The sequence below is a fragment of the Triturus cristatus genome, chromosome 4_2, assembly GCF_964204655.1.
Source record: "Triturus cristatus chromosome 4_2, aTriCri1.1, whole genome shotgun sequence".
NCBI lineage: Eukaryota > Metazoa > Chordata > Amphibia > Caudata > Salamandridae > Triturus > Triturus cristatus.
The window spans coordinates 277326668-277353949 of record NC_140586.1 but is presented as its reverse complement, the minus strand read 5'-3'; positions in this window follow the sequence as shown (position 1 = coordinate 277353949).

Here is a 27282-nt window from a genome sequence, read left to right as displayed (position 1 = left end):
GTGGCTGTGGGCCCTTGCTGACCGCTCTCTCTGGCCTACACTGCAGACAACAGTGTGTACAATTCAGATCGAGTTGCTATTGCATATGATGCAATCCTGTAGGCAACAGACATTGTTCCTAGTACGGCCCGCCCGCAGCACGCATCATCGCTGGCTGTGCACATGGTGAATGCTTTTGATGTGGCTATCTGAGTGCACTAGAACTGATGGACCCTTTATGATACAATCTTTTTGTGTATTATTTCAGATCTACTGCCTGTATCTCAGTATACCACAAGGTATGGTTCTTTTACAATAGAATCTTTTGTGTATTATTTCACATCTACTGTCCCTACCTTACTGCAGCACAAACTATTGACCCTTTTATTATTGAATCTCTGTGTGTGATCCAATGATTACTGTTGTAGTTGATGCTAGCAGCAACCATTCCCTGAGGGCTGGTTTACACTCACCCCACACACATCTAGCATAGACGTTACTGGATATGTGACCCTGGTAATAAAGAGGAGTCGAGCGCATGTGCCCGTACCCACTTTCACTATCTATCTGTGTCTGTGTGTTCATTATCTATGCATGATACTGCCCCTGGGCTGTACCACATTACATTTTGCTGTAGACAGCGTATGCAACCATGTTACCTCTGGCAGTGGGGACAACTTTGGGTATGTAACTTTTAGGTGCATGGCTATCACAGGTGGAAGGGTACTTTACAGAGCATAAATATTAATGAAGATGATGGTTGCATGTTGTGTGTAGTGTCAGATATGTGTACATGGCAAAAAGTTTTCAAAAAGCTCTCTAAGCAGAAGAGGAGTCTCTCATCAAACGCTGTAGAGAGAATGACTAAAATGGGTGGGGTCCTCCAACTGTTGCAATGGGAAATGTTATGAACCAATCAAATGCTTTTTTTTAAGGTCACATGGCAACCGTGCACTGAGCGCGCAAGGAGGCCGCACCCATCGCGATTTAGAGAAAATATATTTACCATAATATACGTTTATTACAGTTAGAAATATATAAATGTTAAAATATTTTAAATTATCGCTTGCTCTCGTATACACTTTAAACTTTTTAGATATAGTTTTGAGACATAAAAAAAAAATGAGGGAATGGCATACCCGGCGTGACACCATACGTCTATGATGTAACACAGGGCCTGGCAGCGTGCACTCGTCGCATACGCAACACGCAGTGGGTGCGACCCCATACGTACTTGCGGCTTGGTACTGCATACCCATCGCATACCAAAGTAGCAGCTGGCACAACCACATACATATATGATGTTACGCAGGACGTGGTGCCAAGAACCCGTCGGATACAAATGCGCATCATTTACGAGTTTAGCAATATGGCGGATAGGATTCACGTGCTGATGGAGCTTGGTATATAAAACATTACATAATTTTTAAAATAAAATAAAAGTATAATAGAGTTCCAAAATATTACAAAAAAAATTGAAAAAATATAGGTTTTATAAATATTAAAATATGAAATTAACAATGTAAAAAACCTTTGAAATTCACTGAAAAAACCATAGGTTTTACAGACGTTATAGTTAGGAATTAGCATTTAAAAAACCTTTGAAATTCACTGAAAAAACATAGGTTTCAGGGACGTTATAGTTAGTTGGACATTTAACTCATATAAAACCAGAGAAATTTGCCCGTTATAGTTAGTTAACCTAACTATAACTCGCACGCCCGCAATGCACTGGTGATGATATCACATATTACATCACTCATGACATGGTCAGTGACATCACTCATGACACCACTGAGGACATCTCAAATGACATCACTGATGACATCATCCACGTGATAATCTGCTGCACATACTGATGCCCTAATATAAACTTTGATACACAGACTCTAAAATACAGACTACTATTTTTGAAACGATACACACAGCAATGCCAGATACTACATACCACCCAGTATTTCGTAGGTCTACACTCACATCCAGTCACTTATACATGCAGTTACTCATCAATACAGTACTATAATATGCACTCATACACCTATACATACAGTCACGATTCGTCACTCATCCATAGAGTTACTCAAACAACTAGTCAGTCATGCAAAGAATCAATCACATACCCATTTACTCATTTATACAGTTAATCACACCAACTTCATTATTTATACACACACCACATCACTTATTTATGCAGATACTAACACATACTTACTGTCTTATACAATCACTGATACAAGCAGACACTTATTTATACACCCACTCTTCAAATAACTTACTCTCACGTATAGTCATTTATATACTCCAACACTCACATATACTGCCTTAAAACATATGTAGTTACTTACACATATAACACTGAGACATTCATTCACTCACCAACACACCCATACACACACTAACTCACCCATACAGCCCTTCCCATATGCACTTTTGAATCCATACAACCAGTGAATCACCCACTCAGGCATCTATGCACAGAGTCACACCCCCCACCCACCCACACAGAGACTCAGGCACCCATACAGATAGACAATAAATCAATAACCCATATAGACCTCATGTAGCTACTCACCAACCAATGCAGAAGTGTATACACCAACTGAGAGACTAATACAGACTTTCACACAGTTTAGTTACTAACCCATGCATTCAGTAACACACGTTCAATCACTCACTTATACAGTCAGTCACGCACCTACTAAATAATCCATTCAGGCACTTGTAAATCCACTCATTCTTCAATACACCTTGGCATAGATATATATATGAAAAATATTTAAACTTTACAGAAACACACATTCACTGGATGATGTCATCAGTGATGTCATCAGTGATGTCATTTGAGATGTCATCAGTGATGTCATCAGTGATGTCACTGACCATGTCATGAGTGATGTATTATGAGACGTCATCACCAGTTCATTGCGGGCACGCGAGTTATAGTTAGCTCAACTAACTATAACAGGCGAATTTCTCTGGTTTTATATGAGTCAAATGTCCAACTAACTATAACGTCCCTAAAACCTATGTTTTTTTAGTGAATATATAAATCTGTATATAATCACTGAAAAAAACATAGATTTCAGGCACGTTATAGTTAGAAATTAGCATTTAAAAAACTTTAGAAATTCACTGAAAAAACCACAGGTTTCAGGGACGTTATAGTTACTTGGACATTTCACTCATACAAAACCAAAGAAATTCAGTCGTTATGGTTAGTAGAGCTAACTATAACTTGCACCCCCGCAATTCACTGCTGATGACGTCACATATTACATCAATCATGACATGGTCAGTGACATCACTCATGACATCACTGATGACATCTCAAATGACATCACTGATAACATCACTGATGACATCATCCAGTGAATGTGTGTTTCTGTAAAGTTTAAATATGTTTTATATATATATATATATGCCAAGGTGTATTGAAGAATGAGTGGGTGTATAAGTGTCTGAATGGATGATTTAGTAGGTGCGTGACTCATTGTATAACTGACTGATTACGCATATCTTACTGAATGCATGGGTTACTGAATAAACTGTGTAAATGTCTGTATCAGTCTGTTAGTTGGTCTTGAAGCGACTGCATGGGTTGGTGAGTAGCTACATGAGTGTCTATATGAGTTATTGATAGGCTGTCTAAGTATCTGTATGGGTGCCTGAGTGTCTTAGTGAGTGGGAGGGGGGTGGGTGACTCTGTGCATAGATGTGTGAGTGGGTTATTCACTGGGTGTATGGGATCAACGGTGCATCTGTGAAGGGCTGTATGGGTGGGTGAGTGTGTGTATGGGTGTGTTGGTGAGTGAATGGATATCTCAGTGATATATATGTGAGTAACTACATATGTAAATGGCAGTATTTGTGAGTGTTGGAGTATATAAATGACTATATGTGAGAGTGAGTGATTGTGAAAGTGGCTGTATGGATGAGTGTGTGCTTGTATCAGTAATTGTATAAGAGAGTAAGTATGTGTTTGTATAAATAAGTGAGGTGGTCTGTATATAACTGTTTTGGTGAGTAAATGGGTGCGATTGATTTTTTGCATGACTGAGTAGGTGTCTGAGTAAGTCTATGGATGAGTGGCGGTGTGTGAGTGTATGTATAGGTATATGAGTGCATATGGTAGTGCTGTATTGATGAGTAACTGCATGTATGAGTTACTGTATGTATGAATGAGTGGATGTGTGTGTGTAGGCCTAGTAATCACTGAGCAGGTATGTACCAACTGCTATTCTTCTCTCTATGGTTTCGATATTGGTAGTCTGTATTTTAGAGTGGGTGTGTAAAAGGTTTTATTAGGGTGTGAGGAGGTGCATCAGATTATCACATGGATGATTTCATCAGTGATATCATCAGTGATGTCATTTGAGATGTCATCAGTGATGTTATCAGTGATGTCATTGACCATGTCATCAATGATGTAATATGTGACGTCATCAGCAGTGCATTGCGGGGGCGCGAGTTATAGTTAGCTCTACTAAAGATAACGGCCGAATTTCTCTGGTTTTGTATGAGTAAAATGTCCAACTAACTATAACGTCCCTGAAACCTGTGTTTTTTTCTGTGAATTTCTAAGGTTTTTAAATGCTCTTTCCTAACTATAACGTGCCTGAAACCTATGGTTTTTCAGTGAATTTCAAAGGTTTTTTTTAATGCTGATTTCTAACTATAACGTCCCTGAAACCTATGGTTTTTTCCAGTGAATTTCAAAGGTTTTTAAAATGCTAATTTCTAACTATAACGTCCCTATTAAGTCCCCTTGAATCCTGAGGATCCCTGGGGGACAACTAGCCCACCAGGTACCTCCAGTAAGCACCACAGAGCTGTGTTGCAGAGAGGTGCTCCGAGGCCACTGCCCTTTTTACACCACGCTGCAAATGAGGCTTCTGGCTCACTGCTGCTCGGAGGATAAAGTCTACTTGTGTCTGTGTGGCCCCCCTCAGGCCAATTATTGCCCCGGGGACCCCATACCCTGGGTCCGGCCTTACCTTATTTATTTATTATTATTTTTTTCACAGGGAAGGGGGTCATGTGGCCCTGGGGACCCCATCCCCTTGGGCCTGGCTGCTCCATTGGCCCCACGGTCCCGCGGCTACCCGCCTCCTGCAGGAGCTGGCATTGCTTTTGAACAAGGGGAGCTGCTAACATGCAGTTCCCCTTGCTCAAAAGCAATCCTGCTTTGCTTCATTGAAGCAAGAGTAGGATTCCCTGCTCTCGCTTCAATGAAGCAAAGCAGAGTTTGCTGTGGCCGGGCGGGAACTGCACAGCCCCTGCCCTGCCATAGCAAATGGCAATGTCCCGGGGAGGGCAATGTCCAGGTGGTGGTCCCTGGGGCTTGGGGGGCCCTTGGGGCCTACCGCATATAATTAAAGAAAGCCTTGGGAAGGAGGTGGTCCCTGGGGCTTGGGGGTCTGTGAGGCCCCCCACTCTAATTTTTTTATATACCAGCCCCGGGGAGGTGGCGGTCCCCGGAGCAGTGGGGGGCTGTGTGTCCCCATGCATATTTAAGAAAAGCCCCAGGGGTGGTGGTCCCCAGGGCTTGGGGGGTCTGGGAGGCCCCCCACAAATTAAAAAAACAGCCCTGGGGAGGTGGTAGTCCCTGGGGCTGCGGGGCCCCCGCCGGCCCCTGTGATATATTTTTAGAATTCCCCCGGGGCCTGGCCCACCCGGGGGGCTCATTTAATGAAGCGTGGGAGCCCGCACTTCATTTTTTTTATTTTCTCGGCCGGATTTGCGACCCCAGCAGGAATTCGGCTGATTTATTTTTCAAATGCGACAAATTCCTCAATAACAGCACTGCTTCCCTCATGTGAAACCGGACATTTCCCTGCCAGTACAACTGCGGGCATGGAAACTGCTATGTCCCGGGGGTGGGCTCCCCAGGACAAAGCTACAGGGGCCCCCCCTGTAAAATTCAGTGAAACAATCATAGAGTGGCTCGTCACAGCATAATAGAGTAAATGACAAATCTGTAATCGGCCCAAGAAGTGTTCTTCTTACTATAGTTTCGGAAGGGCCCTAGAGTAAAATAACAGTATAACATCCAATCAAAAATACATAACGAAAGATACGTTGGGATAAATGTCAAATCTGTCAACAAGGGGACTAGAGAAAGAGTACATGATGATGCAGTTAATGTCCACTCAGGAAAAGCCATTTGGCCTGTTTCTTGAAATAGGCAGTGGAGGGATTGGTTCTCATTAACCCTGGGCGACAAATTCCGTTCCGCTCAAAACTTTCGCGATCGCGGCGGAACGGAAATATGGAGGACAGGATTCATTCTGGCACGATGCTCCTGTCACAAAAATTAAACCTCAACAGGAAGCACTTACAGATATAAATAAAGCAGGTGCCCAAGTTTAAGCTCAAATTCAGTAACGCATTAATCAGCACAAAACATTCTTCAGCACGGTCGAGGCTAGGCAGGTGTGCTTTTCTCCCCATATCTACAGTCAACAATTTGCTGTAATCCTTGATAGAGCTCTGTGCATCCATGCGTTTCTCGAGCGCAATCCCCGTGTAGTTCCTGACACCAGGAGGGTCTGTCTCCTCATCTGCTGCTCCGATCGGTCTCTGGCCCTTTATAAACAAGAGGCATGTGAACTGCATGGAAGCCCCGCCCGTTTGGTCCCGGCCCACACACCAGCGGTGTACAACGTCTTCCCGCCCTTTCCCCACTATGATGGACAGCTCACTCGAGGGACTCCGGCGCCCGTCGGCGTGGTGGCAACGTTACAAACACACATGGTCGCTGTAGACAACTCTTCTGGCCCTTTACGCAGCTGTAGTGTAGGAAAAGCACTATACATTTACCCAACGAGGTAGCACTTACTAATCAGCCAGCAGAAAGTACTCCAGTTGAGTAGAGGTATTGCAGTGGCATCTTCTTGGGTAAATATGCAGGGCAGTATTCATTTTGGTACGATGCTCCTGTCACAAAAATTAAACCTCAACAGGAAGCACTTACAGATATAAATAAAGCAGGTGCCCGAGTTAAAGCTCAAATTCAGTAACGCATTAAAATCAGCCCAAAATCTCTGCGAGCACGCGAAATTTCGCGTGTTTGCGGAGATTTCGCAAATTCCGCCCACCCTTAGTTCTCATCTCCGTAGGAAGAGCGTTCCAAATTCTAGGCGCAAGGCCGTAGAAAGCATGTTTGTACGTACTTTTCTTTTTGAATTTAGGAGGTTTCCAGAGTAGTGTGGACGTACTTCTTAAGTTCCGACCGGAGCCAGAAAGAACAAGCTTGTTCGCCAGATAGACCGGAGTGTTGAAATGCAGGGCTTTATGTGTGAGGCAAGCAATTTTGAAATGGATTCTGGCTTCAATAGACAACCAGTTGAGCTGCAAAAGGTCAGGTGTGATGCGATCGTGTTTTTTGGAGTCCATGATGAGCCTGGCCGATGCATTGAGCGTGGCTCTGATAGGGGCCAAGCTCGCTATAGGAAGCCCCTCAAGGGTCACCAGGCCATATTCCAGTTGTGATATCACTAGGGATTGGACTGCAGACTGTAAGTCTTCTGGTGGAAGGAAAGGCTTGATTTTCTTAATTGTGTTAAGATGAAAGTTGGCACCCCTAATAGTGGTGCTGATGTGAGTTTGCATATTAAGGTATTTGTCCAAGGTAATGCCCAGTGATTTAGAGGAATCAACTACGTGAGGGGTGTAATTAAGGGCTCTGAGTTTTTTTTGCCATTAGACGGTCAGTGCAGAGTGGTTGTGTGGGGCAATCAACAGGAATTCAGTTTTGAGGGTATTCAACAAAAGCTGGTTCTGGGCTAATCATTGTTGAGTTTGCGAGAGAGCCTCATTTAAGGTTTTAATGTCCTCAATAGAGGAGATCTTCAGGTAAAGTTGCGTGTCGTCGGCGTACATGTGGTAATGAATTGGAGAATTGTTCAGAATGACAATGAGAGGTTCCTTATAGAGGTTGAATAGCGTGGGTGAGAGGGCGGATCCTTGCGGCACTCTATTCCTGACCTGGGTACTGGATGCGAGGGACTGGTTGAGTTTAATCCTTTGAGTGTGGTTATGTGAGAAAGAGGCAAACCACTTTAAGACCGGCCCCGAGAGACCCATCCTAAGTTGAAGAAGATTAATCAAGTTTTCATGTTTGATGGTATCGAATGCAGAAGACAGGTCCAAAAGGATCAGAAGACAGGCGACATTTTGATCTAGGGATTTCAGGGTGTCATCCACAATGTGAGTTAGAGCAGTTTCAGTACTATGCCCTGCTCTGAAACCGGATTGATAAAGGTCAAGTAGTTGAAATTTCTCTATATGGTTGCAGAGCTGCTTGTGGACAGATTTCTCGAGGAGTTTGGCTAGTGTCATGATGTTGGTGATCGGTCGGAAATTGTTAGGATCAAATAAATCTGAGTTGGGCTTCTTAGCGATGGGAGTTACTTGCCCAATTTTGAGACAATCAGGGATGCTCCCTTGCAGGAGAGATTCATGAATGATCCTCGACCAAAGCGGTAGAATGGCCGAGTTGAGGTCTTTAAAAAACTTTGCCAGCAGAGGATCATTGAAGTGGTTGGCCGGTTTTCGAGTTGTCATAGCGTGTTGTAGATCTGTGCAATCTGGCAGGATAAAGGAATTCCAAGAGGCATCATTTTTGGGAGAACAACCCAAAGGTAAGGAGAGTGCCGAGGGAACCCAGAGCTCCCCTGATGATGTGGTGTAGATTAGAGGTGGCACCCTGGGAGTGTTAGGTTGCATCTCCTGTTCAATTTTCTTAGTTTTTTCAGAGAAGTGCACTGTGAAATCCTCCCCGCTCGGAAGCGGAGTCAAGGAAGCCAGGTTGGGGTTGTAAGTGTGGTTTGCTTGCTGTTTGATGATTTCAAATAGCATCTTGGGTCTATTTTTAGCACCGTCCAGCTGCTCCCTGAAATGGTCCATTTTAGTAATGTGGATTTTTTTGTTGTAGGCGGTTCTCATTTTCCTAAGCTGATAGAGGCTAGTAGTGGAAGGCTCATTTCTCCAAAGCCTCTCTGAAAGCCTAAGTTAACGGCGTTCGTCATTTAGGGTACCATTAAACCAAGGTTTGGATTGTTTGAGAGGGATCCATTTAAGTTATTTCGGCGCAATGGTGTCAAAGATATTTGCCACAGTGCTAATGTAGTGCTCAGAAAGATCATCAAGGTTGGTCATGTCAGGGGGAGGCTGAAATCTATTCATAGTGATGGAAGTAGGATCATTAATGTTGATGTCTCTCATGTTGCGAGACAATTGTTTAACTTTAAGAGGTTGTCCCTTTCGGTGAGTGGTCTTTTCCAGTATGTGGAAGGCAATTTGATGATGATCTGACCAGTCACAAGGTAGGATGTCATCCAATTGGATAATATTGTCTTTAGCAATAATGAGGTCGAGGGTTGCACCTTTGTTGCGGGTAGGTCCCTAAGAAACCTGAGATAAGTTGAGATCCGAGAGGAAAGACTTAAAGGAGTTGACTAGAAGATCATTTGTGTCATTCCAATGGAGGTTGAAGTCTCCGAGGGAGATATGGTATAGTTGATCTGAACAAGAGCTGATAACCACCATGATTTGCTCTATGAAGAGCAAATTGTCACCCGGTGGATGGTAAATCGTGTTAAGCACACAGACAACCTTGCCCCTATTCCAAAATTCTGCTACTAGCAGTTCACAGGAAGATAGCAGAACATTCTGAGATTGTTTTATAGTTCAGCTGGAGCGATGAATGAAAGCAATGCCCCCCCCCCCCCAATTTTCCCCAGCCGATCGTATCGTATAATGGCATAATCAGGTGGGACTAAAATGTCAAGAATAGGGGAGGAGGCCTTGTTGAGCCAGGTTTCTGTGAGAATCAGTAAGTCCAAGTCTTTCGCTAATATGAGTGCAGAGATGTCCGCAGCATGTTTCATGGCAAATCTGCAGTTGAGCAGCATAGAATTAATGTAGGGGGAGGTGTTAATCTCTTCCTGATGAGTGGTAGTAATTTGGAGTAGGTTATCCTTATTAACCGTTCTGGAGTTGACTCTGGGTTCCCTGTCAGGGTCTGGGGAAATAGCGAGGATGTTATTAGGCGAGTTAGAGGAGGCGCCTGGCCCTGTGCCATTGTATGAGAGTACAAGAGCGAAGGTGTCCCCATCCGAGAGCTGAGGCTGAAACCTATGAGGTCTGGATTGATGGTTAGGAAAAGGCCTAGAATTCCAGCCAGAACTAGGTGGGAATCGGGTAAAGGATTGTTCGTCCCCATCCCCGAAGACTCCAGGAGGATTGCGTTGCACATTCCCCAGTGGAGGGAGTATATTCCATATCTTCTCCATCTTCATGGAGAATTGTAGTAGGGACTGCATGATCTCTTTGACAGCCCGGAGATCTTGCTTGAGGTCAGCGAACTTCTCCTCAAGGTAAAGCCCGTTAGAGACCTCCTCAGCCACCCTAGTAACAGACAAGGGGAAGGAATTGGAAAGGACAGAAGGTCCCTTACCACAGTTACGAGAGGAAATGGAGTTCCACCTGAGTGCGGTTTTGTCGCCAGCCAAGGGTAGATTATCCGCATGAGTTGGAGTCAGATACGATGCAGGAGGGAGCTGCGCCGCTCCAACGGAGAGATTGGTAGCAGGCAAATTGGTTTCAAAACCAGCAATAGGAGAAGTGCAGGAGGCAGAGGAAGGTGAGAAAGGGTTACGTGGAGAAGAACTGGGGTCAGTAGCAGGGTCCTGCTCCGTTGAGGAAGGAGTATATGCCTCTGGGGGTAGATTAACAGGGAAGTCAAGCTTAGTAGTGTGGGGGTGTGATGCACAATCCTTGTATTCTTGGTACTATTGTAGATACTTTTTAATACTTTGTAGTGTATTTCGCATGAGAGTTTCACTGTCTGCAAACAGTGTGGTAGTGGGTAAACTCTCTCCATAGTGTAAACACTGTTTATAGTACCCACTTCTCTATTCATTTCAACTTAATTTCCCACTGTAGGTTTGGTGAGTGTCAGGGGTTTGATTCAAACAAAAGTCATGATTAGTAGGAAAATTCTTTTTGCAACAAACATTCAGTATTTTTAGGAACAGATTGATCACTGTATTCAATGAGGGCTTTTTATATATCTGTGATTGATTGTTAATGTGAGCTGTACTACCCATGAAGTGTACAGTATAGTGTCAATGTGACACATAATCCATGCTTTCTACACCTAAAGGAGTTGTTTCTGAGATGACATTAATGTAGCCTCAAAATCTTCTGAGCCATTTGGCACTTACTTTCTTAGCTCTAATGCTATACCTGTTTACAGAGAAATGTGTTCAAAGAATATTGGACAATGTCATCTAAATAAAGTTAATGACCTTGTCCTCTACAAACTACCAACAGATTAGCATTTAAAATGCAACTGTTGCTTTTTTTCATACGAAACAAAAGAAAGCACCTGTTCTGGATTAGAACACCCCAAACGGACAATCTTCAAAACAGTGTGACACATCTAAAAAGAACATACATGTAAATATATAAAATAGAAGTAGTTGCATAATTATAAATGTAAATAACAATTGCACAAACTGTATATATTTGTACTATTACACTGCTTTCAGATACAATGACAGAGAGAACCAAATGCATAACATCGCAGAAAGGAAAGCAGATACTAAGTCACATGAGCCACACCTAGAACCAAGAAAGTGCATCAACAGAAAATGTAAATTGATAATGTACCAAATATTATTCAAATGCATGCTATGGGAGGGGCACTGCAAAAGATGATGTTGTAATTCATTTAAAAAAACACCATCACCCCCCCCCGCCCCCCCCCAATGTGACAGAAATAGTAGTAAGGAAAGTAGTGCAGGACATAAGAGAGGCAAGCACTAGCTCCCAGCCAAAATCCTAAAATGTATGCTGCCTAAAGTCCCTGAGCATATCACAGGTCAGCTACCACATACAATGTTTTACTGCATAAATTAAACAAACTACCAGTGATACTCCTTCTGTCCCTAGAAGGTACCAAAACATAGAAATAACTGAACATTTAGCAATGGCACATGAGGATCCCTATCTTTTATATGACAACCTAAACAATGAAAAAAACAACTCCTAATATACTCTAAGTTACAAAAAATTCTCCATTGTTAAACCTGGATGATGGATGGGACCTTCAAAATGTGTCCCAAACCCTTCACTCAAATATCCACCATATGTGGTAAATGTCGAAACACAAAAATCCCTTTTATATGTGCCATAATACCAAATAAAGCAAGAAGCACTTACTATGTCCTCTTAAACTACATTAAGCATAAAACAAATAACACAACCTCCCAAAAATATTCATAGACTTTGAGCAAGCCATGATTCAAACCATTTAAAAAATATACCCTCACACAGCAGTACAAGGTTGTTACTATCATTTCAATCAAAGCATATGGAGAGGGAGACGTCTTCAACGATTTGCTCTAAAGGCCCGATTTTGAGTTTGGAGGTGCGGCGCTGGGTCTCCCCACCATCACACCACCAAACCCGTGGTGAGGCTGCCCACTAGATTTAGAGTTTTCTTTTATCTGGCGGCTTTTTTGGGGCTGAAAGGTCCATGCCGTAGAGGAGCTGGTTTGCATGTGTTTCCTCTCCACCAGGGTTTTCATGGAGGAGGAACCAGTGTGAAAACCCTGGCAGAGAGGAAAGTCCTAATATGCTTGTGGGACTGGGGCTGTCCTGCCAAGTATATGGATGCCTCCTGACTGCTGCAACACTGCCAGGTGGTGGCTGTGGCGGGGGTGTGGCAGTTCCACTGCCCATCTCATAATAGGGCAGTGGGGAGACCACCACCACTGCACCCATGTGGGTATGGCGGTCTGTGGTCCCCCAGACTTGTAATCAGCACTTAAGTGTAGAATATTCTACACAAAGCCAATTTACCGTTGAAATAACAAAAATGATAGCACTAATGCATGCCCCTGTCAAAGAGGTAGCTAACCACTACAATTTATTGATAGAGAGCCCTTTCTATTAACAAAAGGAAGACAAACTAAGCCCGTAAATGATTATTTTGAAGATACTTGGGTTGGCAGACTGCATCGCTTCGGGCACATACGCCAACCCAAATTCCAAATACCATGGTAGAATGTCTATGACAGCACCTTGGAACAGGAAGCCAAAACAAACAACGCAGTGGAAGGATTGCATAATGCCTTTCAATCCACACTAGGCAGAACCCAACATACACTGTATAAAGTTATAGAAGCATTACAAAAAGAGCAAAGCTACCAACAGCTATGAATGTAGCAATCTGTTAGCCAAATAGCACCTAAATATAGCAAACATACCAAAAGAATGCATGACATGCTACAATTTAAAGTCAAAATCTTTATAAATAAAAAAGGTGTAGATTACTTAGAAATAATAAGCAAAAGCATACCATAAAATAAATACTAACCCACCAAAGTCCCAAACAACTGTCACAAAAGCAAAACCAAGATATATATATAATAAACACAATATTTTATTACATCAGTCTAAAAATTAAATAAAACTCCAATGTTAATTAAGACTGAGAAAATAAAATAATATATATATATGATTTACACCAAAAATGGAACCCTCACCAACCAAAAAGCTCAAAGAACAAACTTAATTCACCATGTAAATTAAATATAATGCGCAAACCACATAATTCAAACTAACAATCACAGAATATTTACACACATGATAAAATATAACATTTCGAATCTAATATATAAGGCTTGTTATTCTGTAACTGCAGATCTTCCTCCGAATCCACATAGTCAAAAATAATAATCCACCAAAAATTGGAAAAATATTGTCCAAAATGCCCCCTCCCATGAAAAATTTTGCAAATCCAATAGACCTTCCTCAAAGCATTTCAAAGTATCTACACAAAGGCAATTTAATGTTGAAATAACAAAAATGATAGCACTAATGCATGCATTGTCAAAGAGATAGCTAACCACTAAAATTTATTGATAGAGAGCCGTTTCTATTAACAAACGGAAGACAAACTAAGCCCGTAAATGATTATTTTGAAGACACTTGGGTTGGCAGACTGCATCGCACCGGGCACATACACCAACCCAAATTCCAAATACCATGGTAGACTGTCTATGACAGCACCTTGGAACAGGAAGCCAAAACAAACAACGCAGTGGAAGGATTGCATAATGCCTTTCAATCCACACTAGGCAGAACCCAACATACACTGTATATAGTTATAGAAGCATTACAAAAGGAGCAAAGCTACCAACAGCTATGAATGTAGCAATATGTTAGTCAAATAGCACCTAAATATAGCAAACAACCCAAAAGACTGCATGACATGCTACAAGTTAAAGTCAAATTCTTTATGAATAAAAAAGGTGTAGATTACTTAGAAATAATAAGCAAAAGCATACCAGAAAATAAATACTAACCCATGAAAGTCCCAAACAACTGTCACAAAAGCTAAACCAAAATATAAATAATAAACACAATATTTTATTACATCAGTTTAAAAATTAAATAAAACTCCAATGTTAATTAAGACTGAGAAAATAAAATAATATATATATATTATTTACACCAAAAATGGAAACCTCACCAACCAAAAAGCTCAAAGAACAAACTTAATTGACCATGTAAATTAAATATAACACACAAACCACGTAATTCAAACTAACAATCACAGAATATTTACACACATGATAAAATATAACATTTTGCACCAAAAAGAAATCAAATAAATAAGACTTGTTATTCTGTAACTGCAGATCTTCCTCCGAATCCACGTAGTCAAAAATAATAATCCACCAAAAATTGGATAAATATTGTCCAAAATGCCCCCCCCCAAAATGCAAAAATTTTGCAAATCCAATAGACCTTCCTCAAAGCATTTCAAAGTATCTAGTAACAATAAAAAACAAACTTCAAAAACGGTTTTCAAAAACACATCTGGAAACTCCCCCAAAAAAGGAAATCAAAGTCAAAAATATTGGTTTATTATAACCCAAAAGTGATTTCCTTTTTTAAAAAAATGGTAGCTCCAAATACTCATTGGACATTTTATTTGACAAAAACTGGTAACGTAAACAGGAAAACCCACTATTACATTCTGACAAACACATATGCATCACACTTAATCATCAAAATATATGTAACATAACAGAATTTAAAATAAATTAACAATACATTTTCAAAACAGTGCATGAAAACCCCAAACTACAAATTTGTGAAAACACTACTATTAATACAAGTAAGGTCAGAAAGGCTCAAACGTGATTCAGATTTTCCTAACCCGTGTCGGAAACTATGTTTCCGACCGAAACTATGTTTCAGACCGACTCTGAAACATATCCGACCAACCAATTAAGATGGAAAGGTAACCGCTTCCAACTCGGTTCTGGCATTTGAAGACTCCAAGTCAGTCTGAGCTGAATTGTACAGATCAATGGACCGCATTTCCGACCGATGTATTACGACGTCAGATTCGGACAGCCTTTCTGAATCGGTCAATCCGACACAAATCGGCTGTCGGAAACTGACTTTGGGGGCCCGTGGCAGGCCCCCATTCACCCGGAGGCCTCTGCTTGGGGCCCATCAAAATGACACAGCTAGATTACAGCACAGAAGGTTTGGGTAAAGAAAAATGTCTGCTAAATTTCTCCCCATATAAATGAATGGGAAATAATGTAAAAATGGTGAATAAATGTATTAAAAATTTAAACAATTATGAAACATGTAACACATGTAACTAAATGTTGTAAAAATGTTAAAAGGTTGTGGAGTATAAATTAAATAATAGCATATAATATATACAGTTATCTAATATACTGAAAAAACGTATGTGACAATGATATATATATAAAACAATTTAAGAAATATATAAAAATGTTGAACAGTGGTTAAAAAGTGGAAAATGTACAACATACAGTACTATTTAAATACAATATAATTTTTTTATGTTTTATGTAATAACATTTCATTTATAATGTTTTCTTTACTATCTACATGTAAATGGTTATATTTAAGTTTAAACATATATGTTTAAAAAGGTAAAACTATACATTAAATAAACTTTGAAAACATAAACAAAATGAGAAAAATGTTTTATGTGTCTTTATTCTATAAACATATTCAATTAGTTATATCATTTACAATGAGCTATTCTTTATTGTATGTGTAAAAACCAACACTAATAATTAAATAACACAAACTATTTATACTATATACAAAAAAATTAAACAAAAGATGTAAGACTAAAATGATTACATTAAATAATCACATTCCAACATAAACAATTTCAAGAACGTGTTGGACACTAAAGGGGTGATATTTGCTATTTTCAATCCAATGTAAACCAATTTGGGGAAGACGTTGGATACTAAAGGTGCACCATTTACTATTCTCACTTGAAACTATTCCAATTTGGAGAAGGTGTTGGACACTAAAGGGGTGACATTTACTATTCCCACTCCAACCTACACCAATTTGGAGAAGGTGTTGGATACTAAAGTGGTTATATTTACAATTCCCACTCCAACTTAAGCCAATTTGGAGAAGGTGTGGACAGTAAAGAGGTCAAATGTACTATTCCCACTGCAGTTTAAAGGACTTTATATAAGGTGCTACAAAATAATCATTTTATATATCCATTCAATACTCCATACTGACACACTATTTTTATGTATAGAATATACTAAACTTTTTAATTTAAAAACACACTGGCCAAAACTACAAACCTATATATTCATATTTAAATATTAACATGTGAAACAATATCTTATTATTAACAAATTTATTTTTAACATATTACTGCTAGCGGACTCCCACCCACCCATAGTTTTTGCTGTTTCTCGCTTTTTCAATTCCATGTGGGACAACGGGAGGTCATTGTTAAATTTAGAACTGCAAGTATAAATTATCTTTTTTTCAGTCCCTATTCTGCTAATTTTTTATATTTACAGCCATTTTACATTTTATAATTTATTTTTTGACCAGTTTCTAGTATATTATGTTCCAAATACTAGCATCTTTGCACTATGGAAAATTTAAGCTACCAACCTGAAAAGGGCCAATCTGTGGTCGCTTACTATTAACTGGATTTTATTAATCTCCTTTTGTTATGAGAAATTCTAATGGAGATTTTAACTGAGTTTGTTCTTATTTTGTATTTATATATTGTCTCTCTTATGTATTTTATTTATTATTGTCTGTATGTTTCACTTTTAAAGGTCTCTAGGACCGAAGTAAAGTTGTTGGAATGGAATGGCTATTCCAAAACTTTAAATCATAAAATAGAAAAATAAAATCGTGCATCAAAATGAACAATCATAAAATTTAAAGATATATAAAACCAATTTAAAAACAAAAAAAATATATATATTTCCAATGAAATTATTATTTATAAACAGATTAAAAATATATTGTTATTACAGTTTGTTTAAAAAAAAATTACAATTTAAAAATTGTATTTGAAAAATTCCAATTATTTTCCTTTAAAGAAAATTATGTTTATATATTTCTAATTTTGAACACCAATAATATATATTTCCTTAAGTATAAATAATACTTTAATAAAAAATGTTACGCTAGAGAATAACTCAAGAAGAAATAATTTAAGGCTTCTCAATGTACCGGAGGGTAAGGAGGGTGAGGACTTGAAAAGGTTTTTTATAAACCTGATCAAAGAAACAATACCAGAAGCGAGGGAACTAGACCTTTTCCCAGGATATCCAACAAATTCACATTTTAGGCGAAATCCCAACAGAGACAAACCTAGGAAAATACTTATTAATTTTAACACATACTCCGTTAAGGAAAAGATACTTTCTGAGGCTTTAAAAGTTGGATCATACACCAGAGATGGATGGTCATTTCGAATTCGCTCGGACCTAGCAAAAGAAACATGAACACGGCAGTGGGAGCTAGGTAGGTACATACAGGAACTTAAATCTTTAGGAGCTACCGCTCAGATTAAGTTTCCTGCCACATTAAAAATAATGTGGAATAATAAAATGCATACTTTTAAAGACCCTGAGGAAGTGGAAATCTTTGTTAAACAGATAAAATCAAAATAGGCTAAGTCCACACACACATTTCAGTTACATAAGGCTGGAGAGACGAGAGTAGCTGGGCAACCTCAATGCCCATTTTGGTAAAAGGGAGGGTTCCCCTGGAAGGGAGGGAGGGAGGGATGGAGGGAGGGTGGTGATTCGTAACATTGGGGTAAGGAAGTTTTACACATATTATATAAATAGCACACTGGAATGAGAGCATTGGGAGAAAACACTAAACAATATATGGTCATCATAAGAGAAAATTAAAGAAACAGCAGGGAAATACGGGAAACATGCTGCTGTAGGAAGATGATTAAATTAGATAATAAACACATCCTGAGGATATTAAGCTGGAACATAAATAGGTTGAGAGTAGCAGGCAGGCAAAGGTGAATTCTCCAACTTCTTAGACAATCTAAGAGATGTATAATATTGCTGCAAGAGACTCACCTCCGACAAAAAGAATGGGAGTCAATACTTAAGGGGCATAAGTGGCTTCAGCAGTTTGCTTGTAACAATCAGAACTGTAACGTTAAAGGGGTTGCAGTTCTGATCAAGATGTCGGCTCATTCAAATATAATAAAAGTAGTCTCAGATCCTAAAGGAAGGTGGGTCATTGTTACAGTTAGAATTCATAGCATAAAATATTACATGATAAGTTATTATGGCCCAAATATAGATGACACGTCACCACTACATAACCTGCTTCAACAAATACTGAATGACGATAATCCCATTATAATGGCGGGAGATTTTAACACTCTACTTGATCTCGAATTGGATAAATCTACCCTTAGGCTGACAGTTAAAACCCGAGAAAGGCGAGCTTTTATACACAACACCATGAAGAATCTGGGACTAATAGATCCCTGGAGGCAGAAAGCCGGTAGAAAGAAAGAATTTAAACATCAAAATAAGAAATATCGCCATGCATCTCGAATAGACTACTATCTCATTAACTCAAGATTAAGCAGTAAGGTCAAGGCAGTTTTTCATCACCCCGGCCATTTATCTGACCACTCAGCGGTTAGTCTTGAGTTACTCCTAGACCACAAGGTGCCTGAATTTAGATGGACAATGGATAGATCCCGCTTAGGAGAACAGGAGATAGAAAAAAATCTGAAACAAGACAACCAAAAATATTTGTAACTAAATACTGTCTCCTCCTCCCTACAGGTTATTTGGGATGCATACAAAGCTTACATTAGAGGGAGAAACATCAATTATGCCGCACACAGGAAAAAAGAAAATGATAAAAAAATTAAGGAGAAAGAGAAGAAAATATTCTCCTGGCAAAAAGATCTATATGTCGCAGGTGATTCAGCAGCAATCAACACAATACAAGCACAAATTGACGAGGGGAAAAAAGATATAGTGGAACATCTGGAGGGTGCAGTAAAGAAAAAATGGTTCGCTAGTAAGCTCGCGCACTACAAGTATGAAGAGGGATGCTGGAAGTTTTTGGCATGGAAGACCAGGGGAGACTTAGTAAGGTACTCAATAATAGAGGGAGTCTTGGAGGGGTCGGGTGTAAGTTGCCAAGATGACAAAGACAATGCGACCGCCCTCACCAAATTTCTCCAAAATTTATATAAGGAAGAGTTACCATTGTCAGATGAACAGTTATCTACGTGGTTCTTAGATGACCCCTTACCTAAAATCTCGCAGGACAAGAAACTCTTACTTATTAGCCCAATAACATCCAGAAAGGTATCCTTAGCAATAAAACATTTAAAAAACGGGAAAGCCCCCGGACCAGATGGAATTCCCAGTGAAGTTTATAAGGCTCTGGCAGATTAAATAATTCCCTCATTAACCTCATTACTCAATTCAGTATATATAAATGGTGAAGCTGTTCCGGACTCTTGGAATGATGCCACCATAACCCTTATATTGAAACCCAACAACAACTCCAAAAAATGTGAGTCCTATCGAACAACATCCTTACTTAAAAACGATTATAAGCTATTTACGAGTATATTGGCTAAAAGGTTAGATAAAGTATTAGGAGACCTAATTGGGACCTCTCAAAAAGGATTTATGAAAGGTAGACAGCTAAGTGACCTTACCTATGACCTGTTTTGTGCCATTGACTTGGCCACCAACAGAAATCTTCCATTAGCTGTTCTGACAGTTGATGCGGCTAAGGTATTTGAAAGGGTTAGCTGGCCCTTCCTTTTTGCCGTCATGTTTCACTATGGGTTAGGGAGTAAATTTCAGAACGCAATAAAAAATATTTACACATGCCCCTCAGCAAGGATCCTAATTAATGGTTCACTCACTCACCAATTAAGAATAGGTAGAGGCACACGGCAAGGCTGTCCCTTATCCCCTTTATTGTTTAACCTGTACATCAAGCCCTTAGCTAGGAGGATTAGGAAGAAACAGCGGATTCAGCCTTTTCAATATCAAGGTTGGGCTACGAAAGAGACTCTTTATGCCGATGAATAGAATAGAGTTTTATTGCACAATTAATTAAAATCATTGCAATTGCAAATACTGGGATACAGAATAAAATGCATGAGCTTCAATATTAAAAGTTTTTAGCATTTACATTAAAAAGGATTTAAACTGATAGTGGTTTTATGAGCTTAATGATTCTATGAGTTTTTCGGAGGCCAAAATGTCCTTTGTGGCCATCAGGAATTTAAAAAAGCGTGGCAAAAACTGTGCTGAGTCACCCTTCAAGCATTCCACCATGGCATCCTGGCATGTCCGAATGTTTAAAATGCGCCAGATCGGTCGAAACCAATAAGATCTTAAAGGGCCCAGTGTCTCGCAAATGCATAATATGTGAGTTAAGGTTTCTTCTTCTTGCCCACAGGCACGGCACTGTGTGGATGAGATTTCTTTGTAGCCTTGCCCATACTTGTATGTCAATAGAGGGATCAAGCCGAATCATAGCCTCATCAGTTGCCGCTCCATTATTGGCTTTATGGGGGATGACAGATAGTGTGGTAAGCCTCTGCTGTTGTATAGTTTTAAAGCCCAACTTCCATGCTTAAGGTTTTTTAAGCTTATTGCATCGTTGACCTCTGACATTATTTTAGCCTGTTTTATTAAGAGTTTTGCTGCCGCCGGTATGGGTATGGGGCGGCCCATATTTCACAGCTTCCAGTGTTTCAATAGAATGAGTGAGATAATTGTGCCAGGTTGACCAGGGTTTATTTATCATTAACCAGATGTAATTTGTTTATGAGTTTTCCCGTGCTTGTTTGGCCTTTAAACAGAATGCTATGAATCGTGCTTTAAGTATCAACTTTTGAGACGTCAAGTTGAATTCCTTATGGATTTGCACAGAGGGTAAAAGAAAAATTTCACAGAAGCAGGCAGATTGTGCTCTGTCCAGCCACGATGACATCTTGTCTTTAAAAACAATACCGTCATAGGAAACGGACTGTAGGAATTTTGCCCCCATTGCTTGGATTAAGGGTGTGAGGTCAGCTGAGCAGATAGATTTCCTTGCTCTGCAGAAGGAAACCTCCAAGGATTGTGCCAGCCCGTGCATCGCTGTAATGTGTGTGGACTGCCTTCCTTGATCGATCCATACCCCAAGGTACTTATAAGTTGAGACTGTTTCGATGGATTTACCGTCAACTTGCCATAAACCTCTTCTCTTTGTTTGCCTAGAGATTATCACCGTCTTTGTTTTTGGTGTGTTTATTTTCAAGTTGTTGGCTTTGCAGTATGACGACAATGCAGTTAGAAGTCGCTGTAGGACAATCGGAGTTTGATCAAACAGGATGGTATCGTCTGCGTATTGCAACAATTGGATTTTAAATCCGGCGAGTTTAGGAGGGAAGGCTCGAGCCTGTGCCAGGAAATCAGGAAGGTCGGGTAAATACAAATTAAAAAGCATTGGGGGCAGTATACAGCTTTGTTTTAGGCCCTTGTTGGTTTGTATCTTCTTGATGTTGACCAGTCGGTAGACACTCTGATTTTGACCCAGGTTACCCAGGTTGATCCAGTATAGAGCCACTCGTGTGTCTAATAGTGAGTTGTTAATGCCCCAGTTCATTCATTTCGTCCACAGTCTCAAGCGGTCCACGCTATCGGAGGCTGTTTGAAAATCGATATAAGCTAGGTAGAGTGCCTTCCCTTTCTTGTCCAGTGTTGTTTCTATTAAGAATGACACACAGATCAAGTTATCTTCGATGCTAGAGCCCTTTTGGAAGCCAGTTTGCGTAAATGGGATCAGATTTTGTGCTTCAGCCCAGGCAGTCAATTCTTTTAAAAGCAGGTAAGCGTAACATTTCCCATCGACATCCAAGAGGGCAATCATGTGATAGTTTTCTGGGTTCTATCGCGTCCCTTTTTTATGTATTGGGACTCAAAGGGAACCCGTCCATGACTAGGGAATGTGCCTTCCTGCTCTATACTCCGTAAAAATGGTGCCATAATGGGTGCCCATTTAAGGCTGTTCCCTTATATACTATTAGAGGTATGCCGTTTGAGCCTGGTGCCCCGTCTGGGCGCACTTTATTTATAATGTGCACAACCATATCTGCTGTTATTTCCTTCTGATCGTTTGGTGCTTGCAGTGACTATAAGCGAGGTAGTATTTTGGTGAAAGTAGCTGGTTTGTGACTTGTGCTGTCTTCGCTTGGCGAGTCCACTTAGAGAGCGTATATGTGATTTTCCCACTCTTGGGCTGAGATGTTTGTGACAGAGGGTTGCAGATTTGATTTAAAGCAGTTGTTAAACCACTTCCAGATTCTCTTCTGGTCCAGAGACTTTATTATTTCATGAGCTTTGATCCAGTGAGATGCAAATGATCTTATGGTATATACACAAAACCCTATAGAATAATTTCCGATCATTATATGTATATTAAAAGAGTTTGGTAAGGTAGCTGGATACCAGGTAAATGAAGAAAAGACTGAGATATTGGCTTGCAATGTACAACTTGGTGCCACCCTGGGAAAAGACGTGAAGAAAGAGATAAGATATCTAGGAGTTCAGGTGGTCAAAACACTCGAAGAAATGACCCAGGTACATTTTTTGAAGCTCATGAAAGAAACCAAGAGACTTTTGCAAGCGTGGTCTTCCTTACCTTTATCGATCATTGGCAGAGTTAATCTGATAAAGAAGATGATTCTTCCAAAGTTCACCTTTATATTTAATGCCCTACCACTGCATTTTGAGTCAAAGTGGTTTAAGCAACTTCAAGGTAACTTGGTAAGTTTTATCTGGGCCAGTAAGTATCCAAGAATTGCCTGGAAAAAGCTCTGCAAAAAAAGGATAGAAGGCCGGCTTACCTTACCAGCTATATTGTTGGGCTTTTCAGCTAAAAAATATTATAACACTACCAACTAAACATGCTCAATCAGTTCGACCATGTTATGGAGCACTAATTAATGACCTTGCCGCACATAGCAGTTACTTCCTGTTCAAGTTTGGGCATCCCAATTTTTTTTTTTAAGTCTGTCTGAAAGTCCTGAGCAGGGCGTGGAGGCTTTGGATCCAGGTTAGGAGAATATTAAATGTACCCTACTGCAGCCAGCTTGCCCCAATCTGGAAATCACCTGGGACTCCACTATGTCTACAAGATTCATTGTATACACAACTTATGGATGCCGAAATTGTAAATTAGGGCCAACTAATGGATGAACAGAATCAAATTACTTGGGACTATCTAACGAAGAAAACCAACAACAAATTGATTCAAATATTTGCAACTAACAAGCTGGACTCAATGTCAAGCATCTGTAGGAGCCTTGAATAGGTGGAAGACAGCACTATGTGGTAACCCTCTGCAGAAAAAAGAGACTGCTAAATGGTACTGGAAGCTAGTCCAGGAGGAAGATTCTCATGATACACCACAGGAGGAAAAATGGAAAGATGCCTTACCAGACGTCGACTTAACAACTCTCTGGCAAGTATCTATGAAGGCTCTTTGTTCATTTATCAGATATGCTCCATTAAGGCAGAATCATCTATTTACTCTACACAGGGTATACTAGTCCCCCAAGAAGCTGTCCAGGATAGGAGGGGAAATAGGGTGTTGCCCGAAATGCGGATTGGCAAAAGCAGATGATGTACATATGTTCTGGCAATGCTCTGGAGTACATACTTATTGGCTAGATGTGGGTAAAATATTAACGGTTATCCTGAAAAAGAAAATAGAGGTAAGCTTATCTCTGATTATTTTTGGGATCTTGGATAATGTTGTTTTTTGGGTGAAGAACAGGAAATTACTTGAGCAGTTGTTATTAATTTTGATCATCATTGCCCCTAGTCCGCCCTCTTGTGCAGCTTGGTTAATGGTAGCTAGACGATTCGGCAGGCTAGATTGTATAAACGCCCCTGAGAAGAGAATCAGCACATGGGAACCCCTTGTACTATATAAATCAAACCCAATTAGGCAATAGAGGATTAAATGGTCCAAGGATTAAGACACTCTAATCCAAGGTGAGGTAAGAGGGGGTAACCACGCTGCCTCAAAATAAAGGTTGAAGGTAGGTGTATCAGGGACAAGGAACATCCGGCAGGATGTGAGTGCATGCTTCGTTTCCAGACCCTGAGCGCACCATAACAAACACCTTTGTTGGATTGTCACATATAAGGACCAAAAATAAATAAATAAATAAATAAAAATACATGTTCTGCAATATAATTACATTTGAAAATGTACAATATAAATTTGCATATCATTAAAATACTCAACATAACATTTACTTAAAAACATATGCTTTTTGAAAATCTCCCCACCCTTATTCTTTAAAAACACAATATCCTGAAGCAAAAAAAGAGAAATCCATTATTTCTAGACATTAATAAAACTAAAAATGCAAAGAGGCGCTACTGGAAGTGATGATCCTGCTGACAGTGTCTGGACAAATGTCCGGCTTGAAAGTCAACTGGAGTAAGTCTTGTCTTTACCCCCTGCAAATTATGAGCAGACCAGACTGGTGATCGATAAGTGCTGCTTCTGCGATATGGAAGGTTGACAAGTTTTGATATCTGGGTGTACAGATCTTTTGTGACAGACCATGTTTGTTCAGTGGAAATCCAGATTAGGTACTAGTGGCAGCGAGAGGCTCCCTTGCCTTATGGTGTGCTCTTTCCCTGTCCCCAATGGTTCGTATGGCAATAGCCAAGATGCTGTAGCTTCCCGGGGTTCTCTAGTATATTTCAGCTCTCATAACATTGATGCCCATGGGATTTTTATGGGAGCTCTATACTCTCCTCCAACAATGATCTTGGGAGTAGGCAGAAGAAGAGTGGGGCTTTGTAAACTCCAGTGGGACTGGGTGCCCTAAATTAAGAAGCTTACTACTTGGTGACTAAACATCAATGGCCCACATGATGGGTGGTCCCTGAGCCAGAAATCATGCACACAGAACATTTCAGAGCACTGGACCCTATTTCCTGCTATGAAGTGTTGTTCGGCAAGGTACCTTTGCTGCTAAAATGCCCACATGCTATATGAGTAGTTAAACAGTGCTGGGTATGCTTGAGAAAGTATTTGGAACCCAGGAACTGTATGCCCCAGAGATCCCTCTATGGCTTCTTACGCAATTCCGTATTAGATACTCATTACGATGTCGGGCAGAAAGCCTCCACCCGACAGTTGAATTATCCTAGACCATGTCATAACCCTTCTGACCGACTAGGTGGGTTCACAATCCTCCCGACCGATTACAATGTTCGCGGTTGGATTGTAAGCCTAGTGGTCCTTCCAAATCAGTTCTGACTGGCTCTCGGAGAAGTTGTGTCAGTCGGAAACGCATTGTGTAGCTCTATGGACAGCATTTCTGACCAACCATTTATGATGTCTATTTCCAACAGCCTTTCCAAGTCTGCCTGTCTGACACAAAAAGGCTGACAGAAAGTGGATTTGGGGGCCCCTAGCAGGGTCCCCTTCATCCTGTGGCCTTCAGTTAGGGGCCTGGGGGGTACCTAAGGAATACCCTTGTAAAACACTGCACTGTGTGGCTGGCACCTAGGGGTGCCTGCCACAGGGTGCAGGGTTTTACACACACACCCCATTTCCCCATAGTAGCCTGTGTTGTCGGTCGGAACACGGGCTCCCATAGGGAACAATGGGAATCTGACTGAACAGCATTTGGTTGCTTGTAATCGGTCAGGCGAACCCGCCGACCACGAGTCGTTCGTTTCTGTCCAACATCATAATGAGGCAATTTTTTGGGTCACCATAACCACCGGGTGGGGAATGAGGCTGGGATACTAATGATGAAAGATCTATTATCTAATGGCACTTTATACCCCTATGACACCCTTGCCGATACAAAGGAACTCCGCTCAGGTCACTACCTCACATACACAGCCTCTGGATGGTGGCCAAGTCCATGTGGAGTGACAGCAAGATTGAGCTGCCCAAGTGTGACATCCTCCATACCATTCTTAATCATGGGATAGAGTGGAGTGCCATTACTTGGTTGTATGTCACCATCTTTGTCACTCTTTGAGCCCTATTAAAATACTTTGGGAGGAGGCCCTGGGAAGGGAGGTTACATACTGGCAGTGGGATATAAGTCTGCAGTATACTATGATAGTAGAAATTCACATTTTAAATTCATGCAACTTAATTGTTTGCACAAGACCTACTTGGTCCCACTAAGGATTGCTAAGATATACCCGAGTTCTATGGATACCTGCCCTAGATATTGGTTGCCAGGGGCATACTCACTATGTGGTGTGACCTGCCCATTGATCAAAACCTACTGGGTACTCATAGCCTCATCTATTTTCAACACGACAGGGGAGGTTTTACACAAAGACATATTTAACTGCATTTTGGGACTCTTCCCGTGCTCACGGCAGAGCAGCCAGAATGCCAGGGTTCTTGGTGTAAGCTGGGGGTGGTTGAAAGGTCCATAGCAATGTTCTGGAAGGCCCATTGTTCGCCAGTCACCAAGCAATAGTTATTAGCTGTCCCAAGGGAAATGGCATGAGTCAGGTATAGCACATTGGAAATCTGCTCTGGCAGTGATACAAGCTAACGACTGATGACAACCCCTAGACATTTACCCAGGATGCCTTGTAGAATGTTATGTTATGTTATTAAAATGTATACAGCGCACCAATACCAAGCCGTGTCTTGGCGCTAACAGTCTAGAAGGGAGCTGGAGCACTATTCATTGAACAACCAGGTCTTAATGGCTTTCCTGAAAGATGTCAACGAAGGGAGCTTCTGCTGCCCCAATTAGACTTAAAAAATCTCTGAGAGAGTATCAGTTTGCCCCTTCCGACCGAAGGCATCTGTTTCGAGAGTACCAGTGCAATGACCGCCTCAAAAACTGAGGACCGGTACCATGTAGTGAGTTATATGTGATACACA